At 36.3% G+C, this 9,552-nt stretch overlaps 1 pseudogene; it reads left to right on the top strand.

Annotated features, from left to right (window-relative positions):
• Positions 1 to 8,748: 8,748 nt before the first annotated feature.
• Positions 8,749 to 9,264, top strand: LOC125869863 (ethylene-responsive transcription factor ERF116-like; annotated as a pseudogene).
• The last annotated feature ends 288 nt before the right edge of the window (positions 9,265 to 9,552 follow it).

Genomic DNA, 9,552 nt, shown 5'->3' on the forward strand with positions numbered 1-9,552 from the left:
ACACAAAGTAGTAGGAACTACATCTAACAACCCAAAATGCATGAAATTCTACATCTCCTCATATTCAAGGAGGAACTACCATCTCCAAGCTAAAAGAATGCTCAACACACCCTTATGGAGCCTATATGCAATATATACTCATAACATTCTTCCAAGGAGGAATCTCTTAACTCCAAGCTAGGACATGTTCATCTATTCATCTCATGAAGTTCTATAGGCAACTTATACTCAATGCACAACACGAGGAAAACAATTATGCAAACTCATTTTCTTTCTAAACACAAGTTTTCATGAACATGCATAACATAAGAAAATCATTGAAACATCTAAAACACGCACGGCTTCACATAAAGGAAAAATCATGAGGAACTCATCATCTTAATGCTAAAGTAGGAACACAAGGAAAAGGGATCAGGATATCGGGACTTATTATTGGCCCTTGGCATCCCAAGTAGCACCCTCACCAAAAACCATCACTCAAAGAATGCTCCTTAACACTTTCATGGAAGTAACTTCCTAACTCTTCTATTTCTTAACTTGCCGGTCCAAGATCCCAACTATTATTTCTAAATTAGAAAAATTCTCACTAACTCCCAACTCGTCTTAAGGAATTTATGAATGTCGGATCTCTAACACATTTTTATATCCTAGAGACAGAGAAAATTGGATACACCGATGCCACTCATTAAGCAACTCTAGTTCACAAGCAACCTTACCAACACCATTCAAGATTTCATAGGAGCATACAAAACTGGGACTAAACCTCCCAAACTCACTACACTTCTCAAGGTGAGAAATTTAAGCCAACCTAAATCATGAATATCAAGAACACTCAACGACCTTGCTATCTAAGCACATCATCTCCCCCTTGGGAGTAAGCCTATACAGACTCTTCTAAGCCTCATTTCTTTCAATTCTAGGCTCGGAGCAAGTTATCACTAAAATTTCACACTCTTCACACAAGAGGATTCTAAACTAGGGTGAATTAAACTACTACTCTTTAGACAAGTCTACTCACCCAACGCATCTAGGCATTACTTAAACACCCTATTCCTCAAGTCTACACCAACATACTTAAAACTCAAAAATGGCCAAGTAGGGTTCTTCTATCAACAACATATAACAATAATGCAACCAATCCATCCTAAGGATGTCATCTAATTATAGCATATCAAGTCATATCTAGTCACATAGCCGTAATTTGTATCGCAACCAATATTTTCTCCGTCGATCCTTGTAGCATGAGCCCTTTGAGTGGTCATATTCTCAAGACCATCGGACAAAGAGTAGGAGGGAGATTTTATAGAGTTAAACTCTATGGAACGGCTTAGAAAATGAAGTTGTGAGATTTCCTAAACATCTAATAGCCTCTTATTCATAAATGTGGCACGTTTCACATTTATTAACTAGACTCTACTAGACGTGGTTTGAGACATCCTAGAACAATTCTAAATTGTGTGCTCCGATTACCAAGTTTGTCACGACCCAAGGGTACACCCTAGATGTAACATGGCACATAGAACCCCGAATGACTCAATGTAAGCCACTTAGCATATCATAACATAAGATAATAGAAAAGTGTGGAAATTTAAAACATTTTTCATTACAATCGAAGTGCGATAAAATGAAGCGAAAGTCTTTAACATTGTCTTTAACCATCTAAACAACTTTGAATAACTCTTGGGACCAACCCATAGAATAGTTCTAAACTTAAAAGAAAGACATAAAGGAGAGGTAATCAAATCCTTGATGCAATGAGGACTAACCAAGTCTTCAACTCCTTTCTTTTACTACAAACCTAACCATGAGAATATAACTCAATATAGCCGGACCATACATTTCATAAGAATTTAGGCAAGAGTATGTGTTAGTACAAAATGTACTAAATATGATAGCTAGCATAGCATAAAATTTAGTCAACATAAGATACATATACCACAATCATAAGAGATATGAACATAAGGCATAGGCGATAGACATAAGAATTACATCATGTTCATAAGCATAGTAAAAACTTAGATCTTCATTCCATAAGAGAACTACTTCTCAAGTAACCTCAAAGCATACTTGTGCAATGCATAGATAAGACCCCATAATCCCACTCACACTAAGTACCACTTTTAGGTCATCATAATCATACTTACCATCTTTGGATCTCATCCTTAGCTTAATTCTCAAAGACAAGGAAACCTTCACCTTTACTCCAACATATCATGGAAGGCAACTATGGCAACAATCCAAGATAAGCACAACATATAAGAGAACACTTCATAAATAGCTTCAAGTAATACTTATGCAATGCATGGATAAGACACCATAATCCTACCCATACTAAGTACCACTTTAGGCTATCATACTTAAATGATTACTAATTATCATTTCTAGACAACCAAGGAATAGCACCCTATTAGGCTAGACCAAGCTACCAAGGAATAGTCACCATAATAGGCTATACCAAGCTACCAAGGAATAGTCACCATATTGGGATAGACCAACTTACATAGGAATAGTCACCAAATTCAGCTTGTCCAAGCTATATAGGAATAGTCAATATATTGGGATAGACCAAGCTACCATGGAAACATACTATTATGCAAGTGTAAACCATACAAGAAAGGGTACTATTGCTCCATCCTAGCTAACAATGAAATGGTTTGGCCTAACCAGGTTATGTTACCATGCAAGCATTCTATGATGCTAGTACAAGCTACTTTTAAGAAGAGTATGATTACTCAATCCAAGGCTACCATGACATCTCCTACTCAAGCCACCATGAAATGGTCCTATATTACCCAGTCAAGCTATACATGAAGGGATTTCATAACACAATTTCAAGCTATCACGACTAAACATGCTTTGATTCATTTCAGGTGAGCAAGGCTTTCAACCTAGAATCATTCTATGTGAGAGAATCTTTCATCTCCTATCATATTAATGCATAGGTGTGTGTGAGAATATCCTTTAACAACACCACAACTACATCATAATCATAGACACTTCACTCTCAAAGTGTTTTGTAAGCATATACATAGGTTCTATAAGAACATGCAGAATTTCATACTTTACCTCCTGGAGGTTTTTAAACTTTTCTTTAATCATCATATCTACAATTCTAACGTTAGACATGGATATCATCATAACTCTCAAGTGATTCTATCACTTCATACATTCAAACATGCATAAGGTAGATTAGGTGGGTAAAGTCCTTCCACAACAATTCTATCTAGTAGTCTACCATTATCATATAAGCTTCACTCTTAAAGCCTTAACATACATAATTCATCATATTAGCTTTACTTTCAAAACCCTAGTAATCAACATTAATTACTACATGCCTTAATCTAAAAGTTTTACTTCATACAATCATCATACATACCTAGATCACAAGGCATCTAGTCACATGCTTCATTCTTAAGCAATTCTAGTAATATATCATCATAAAGGTTCAATCTCAAGCCTTACTAGTCATGATTCATCACATATACATTATTCTAATTAAATTCATGTCTACATTCTTTTATTCTTGAAAAATTAATATACATATCACCAATTCTAAAATACCATCTATGAATCCTCAATTTCCCTTCATAAGACATAAACCCACATTACTTCATTTTCATCAATTAGACTAGGGTTAACCATGGATAACATGTAATATCATCATCAAAACATGATTCACTAATAAATAAATCATAGAAAATCAATATCCACTCAATTGGATCCATATTCAACTTAACCCACAATATTGGAAGGAACCCTAACTTGAATTGGGGATTTCATCCTCACAATTGTGGAATAACTAGGGCATACCTTGATTATAAAGCCTTACAAAGCTTGCAACAATGGAGTCTTGACTTGACCTAGCTTGATTCTCTTCTTCTTCTTCTTATTCACTTTCTAGAGAGAGAATTTCTTGGATAGAATTGGGTTCTTTTTGGTGAGATGAATTAATGACTAGGATCAATGAATTTAGGGGTCTAAAAAATTTATATAGGTGGTCTAAGTAAGATTAAAACTACACCACTTTAACCCCTAATTAATTCTGGAAAGTTCCATTAATCCATCACTTAACCACCTAAGTCAACATTCGGCCTCACCCATAAGACCAAGCCCACGGGCCATGAGTCGACCCACGGGGTGTGCTGGTCAATTGTGGGTGGTGGTCTTAGTAAGTGTCTTTGGGACACTGACCCACGAAGCCATCCACATGGTGTGGACCCCCGTTCGGGGCATGGGTCCCTTCGTGGGTGCACTACCTTTGGTAGCTTTCTTAGGTAGTTTGCTAGAATCCTCCTCAAGGACCCTTGGTTTGTCCTTGGGGAGTCGTACCTTGATGTTCTATCCTGAAATCCTTCATTCTAAGTATGGGAAGCTAAATTCACGACTCTAACCCTCACAACAAGCTCTAGTTTAGCCTACTAGTTTCTGGGGTGTAACAAGATCACTCTTTAGTTGATATGCAACTAGTTCCACTCGTTCAGCATCAGCAATATCCATGATCACAAAAACCTTCTGAAGCTCCTCAACAAAGTTTTCCGGGTCCTCAATGACACTTGAACCTGTGAAGCTTGGAGGATTCATCCTTAAGAACTCACGGACTCTAGAAGTATGAGCCACTTCCCGTTGATTCTCTCTTTGTTTCCCAGCTTGGTTGGTCACAATTTGGCTCAACATCCAGATGGCCTCATAGAACTCAGCATTAATGACCTCTCCTTGGTTGCACTTCTGGTGCATTAGGTACCCTTTGTTCCTGTTATTCAACATTCCTTCTAGCCGGACAACCTCTGACAGCTCTTCGTGTAGGCATGATCTGAAAGACACGTGCAAGCATGATTTAGAAAGAGACTTTTATGGAGATACACTATATCACACAAAATAAGTATGAAAGAAGTGACATAGTTCATATGTATCGCAACCTCCTAATTATAGTTGTGGTGCGCTTCACACCGATAAATAGAACTCTAAAGACACGACTTCATAGACTCCGTAGGACTCTTGAACTATGTGCCTTGATACCAAGTTTGTCACATACTGAGCCTACACCCTGGGCAGGACTGGCACTCGAGAACCATTGTTGTCCCCAAGCGAACCCTTGGCATGGCTTAAATCTTAGCGGAAGACTTTACTCAACATAAATGTACATTAAAAAGTAAACTGAAAACTCAAAGATAATTAGGAATGTATCATAATTAAACATTCGTTGGTCAAAATGGCAACTCAAGTCTCAAGCATAACTGTAATGTAAGGACTCGAGAACTTACATCAACTAACTGTCTATGAAGCCTCTAACAACTGAGATGGACATAGAGACAAGACCCATGAAATCCTAATGAACTAACTATAAAGTAGTAAAAAGGGGTCCTCCAAAAGCAAGGAGGCTCACCAACAACTCTGAAGCTCAACTAGAATCAACGAAGCGTTGGATGTTGATCATGCTTACCTATATCTGCATCATAACAATGATGCAGGTCAAATGGCATCAGTACATTGAATGTACAGGCATGCGAGGGGAATTCTAAAACAAGACATAAGCTTGAAAGGAACTGAAAGAACATACGTGGGCTCAACTCAACTTAACTCATTTCAATATAAAGCAATAATATAAATGCAACATAAAGAAAAGCTTTTAAACATGGATAACAACTTTGTGTATTTATAAATACAATAGTAACTCTGCAAAGATACAATATAAACTCTGGAATGTATATAAAAATACAATTTACTTCTGTGTATATAAGAATACAAAATACTTCTGTGGAAATTTCTCTAACCGATAACCATCACTTAAGAGCTATGTGATGATACATCATTTTACCTCACGCTGCCAGGGCCGTCCTATACCTTTCCAAGGGCATAGAACCTAACTCACTAAGTGGATCCACTAGTCTATGCTAAAAGTTACTAAGGAATCATCTAAAAAGTATGACAATTATTAAACCCATGATGGCTACATGGTTTATGAGTCTAGGAGTTGTGTGAACTCTCCCCCATATCGGTGCTCAATACTACTCCCAAAAGATACTAGCTATTATGTATAGAAACATAACTTCTTTATGTGGTTTAAGATAATTGCTCAAAACTTAGCTCAAAGGCTCTCTTGGAAATCAAAGTTTCCTCTCTTGCTTAATTGTTAAAGCATTTGTTCTTTACTGCAAACTAGCTCATAGGCTCTACTAGAAATTGGTGTTTCCTTTCTTTTTAAAATGTGAAAACATTTACTCTTTGGGAATACATAGTCCCGATATACTTTTTATGAAGAAATGAACTTGAATCTTTACTCTTTACTCAACTCAAAACTAAGTTAAAACATTTGTAAAAGACTTTTGAAAGACTCTATGAACTTCTCTTGACTTGACTCTTAACTTTCCTTGAATTGAATTATGGATTCAAGGCTCATGATCTCACGTTATGGATGATTTCATGTTGTTTAGATGTACCTTAGAGTGTAGAAATAAACTAGAAAATATAGGTAGGGTTCAAGGGAACTAAAATGGAAAGAAGTGGGAAATGGTGGAAGACTTGGCGTCCCTGGCGCTCCGAGTGGCACAGGGCGCCAGACCCAAAACTTCAGAGCATGGATTGGGGCGCACTAGCTGGCGCGGTGCCCTAGAGCCCAAACTAAAGACCCCAAAGGGGGGAGCTCTGGCTGGCGCGGCGCCCTAGACTCCTGCCTAGAAATCACCAAATTTTCTTGCTCATTTTTCAACTCTAATCCCTCTAGATTCAATTGGTTCTTTCCCAAAACACTTAGATTTGAATACATAATCACAATATCCAAGAATCTACACAAAACGAAATCTAGTTTCATGAATTAAAATAAAGAACTCCTCAACAACTTCAACAATCAAGAACCTAACAGAAACTTCAACAAAATCCATCAAGAACTCAATTTCTATACTTGCAAAACATAATTTTTGCTCAATAAAAGCATGATTGGCGTGTGGGTGAATGAACCCAACGTTATGTGATCTCACTTACCTCGTAGGGATCAACCCTTGGCAAAATCCACAAGCAAATCTTCAAGAACGCGACGATTCTAAGCTTTTTCTCCTCTTTTCTCCTCTTCTTTTCTCTTCTGTCAAAACCCTAACTTATTTTTATGAAGCGTAAAATGAATCCAATTAGTTTAGACCCCAACTTAATTACCAAAAATGAATTTAATTAATTGGGTAGCGAAAATACCATAATACCCTTCTAAAATCTAATTTTGGCTTTCCTTATCTAGACAGCCCAACTTCAAATGGACATATCTCCCACATATGAACTCAAAATTGAGCAATCGGTGGCATTGGAAAGATAATTCAAAGATCTCTCCTACGGTATCTTGTAGCACACCTAACTCATCCTGAGCTAGGATTTACAGTCGTTTGAAGTTGACGCAAAAATCTTACTAAGCTTAACTTTGTCAAACATTCCAAATTTGATTATTTGCAAAAATGACTTCTTTCTAATTCTAAGTATTTCTAGTAGTGGGGTGTTACATCAATTTCTTATATTATACGGTGGGTATTGGGTTGACCGATGATGACTACCAATACATTTGGTTGTACTGATACTACTCTTTCTATGCCTTTTTGGCAAAGTCATTGTTGCAGGGTCACTGATGTTTCATAGGTGAAGACAAAGATAATCTCCAGCAGCTTCTACTCTTCCTTCCGCATGGTGGGAGCTACATCATTTACAGTTTTGTTATACCCTGTACTCTTAGTGGCTGTTGTACATGTTTAGAATAGATCCTTGGGGAAGTTAATTACTTTACAACTTAACTTTGAGTCGTTAAAACTCTTATTTTATAACACATTACATGAATTTCTTTGGTTCTTCAGTTTTTTTAATCTTCTGCATGTCTTAAATGGTTTTGGAAATTGAGGGTTCTCCTACTTAGGTGTTAGATTAGGTGCCCGCACGGCCCAATGGGTTGGGTCGTGGCATCACCTCTATCCAATTCCTCTTTGATCTGCCTCTACATCTCCTTAAAGCATTCATATATAGTCAGCCTCTCATACCTTCGCACTAGGATATCCGGGCATCCCCTATTCACATGCCCGAACTATCTAAATCTCGTTTCTTGCATCATGTACTCCACCAAAGTCACTCCAACATTGTCCCGAAGATCCTCATTTTCAATCATATATCTCCTAATATACACACACATGCATCCCAACATCCTTCTTTTTGCAACTTCAAACTTCTCAGTGTGAGAGCTCTTAACTAGAAAACTCTCCGCCCTATACAACATAGTTAGTTTAAATATTGCTTTGTAAACTTGCCTTCAAGCTTTGGTAGCACCTTCTTATCACAGAAGATTCTGGATTCAGGCCTCCATTTCATCCACATATGCCAATTTGATAATTATACCAAATTGGGAGATTTTAAAACTCATTCTCAAATTAGGACATTAATAGATTGCATATGTAAACGGTAAAAATAATCAAACGCTGCAATTTCTGAAGAAAAAAAAATTACCTGAAGAATTTAACTAATTTTTTTTAAATCTATATAAATTGTGTTCTATTAAATCTTTAACTTAGGTTAGATTATATCTTGACTCATTTATTGTCTTGATTCATTAATTATGCCCTCGTTTAAATTTTAGTCAACCTGTCAATTGTCACCCTACCTAATATGTTTGTTTATATATATATATAACTTAGCTTTCATTTTTCATCTCTTCATTTGCTTTTCTACACACTTATTTATTGAAATAGCCCTACCCCCAACCCCTTTTTTTAAAACAATTCTCCAATTATGAAATCCCAAAAAATAACATCAAACAAAAAATCTGCTAGATTGTATCCTGTTGGTGTTCAGAAGCGAAAAAGTGGTAATTTGGTGTTGAAATTAGACACCCAATCGAAAAGAAAAATCTTTGGCTGGGTACTTTTACCACTGTTGATGAAGCTTATGCAAGATACAAGTCTAAGAAGCTTGAATTTGAAGAACTGATCATAGCTAAAAATAAAAGTAAAAAAGGATCAGATTTCTAAAAAAATTGGCAAAAAAACTTGTTCGGGTGATGGATCTAAACAAAAGTCATTAATGGGTGTTACTGGAAATTCAAATCCATCAAATGGAGTTGAGAAAAATATCAAAGAAGAAATTGGTAATGAAACAGATGAAGAACTATTTAAGGGGACCTGGGTCAATATTTCAGAGGGCAACGAAGTGAAAATTTCATATAAGTTAGGGGTTCCAGTTGTTGATAAGTATGGACATTTGGTTGGTGAATTTAGTGCAATGGACGATCTTAGCATATATAAGTAATTTTATGGTCTAAAACAAGAGGGAAAAGGGGTCTAGAATAGCAATTTTAAAACTATTGGGAATACAAAGTTTAATGTTATAAACTTTCAGGGGTTTAGGTCTTTGTGATTAGATTTTCGACATACAAATTTTAATTTTATAAACTGTCAGGGGTTTAGGTCTTTGTGATTAGATTTTCGATATAATCTATGTTGTTATGTTACAATAACTGTTAAATCAATGATTTACTTTTTAATGAATGAAATTAAATTTCTTTTTCTAAAAAAAATTAGTATGGTGATAGTCAAA

Source organism: Solanum stenotomum, chromosome 7, assembly GCF_019186545.1.
Source record: "Solanum stenotomum isolate F172 chromosome 7, ASM1918654v1, whole genome shotgun sequence".
Classification (NCBI taxonomy): Eukaryota; Viridiplantae; Streptophyta; class Magnoliopsida; order Solanales; family Solanaceae; genus Solanum; species Solanum stenotomum.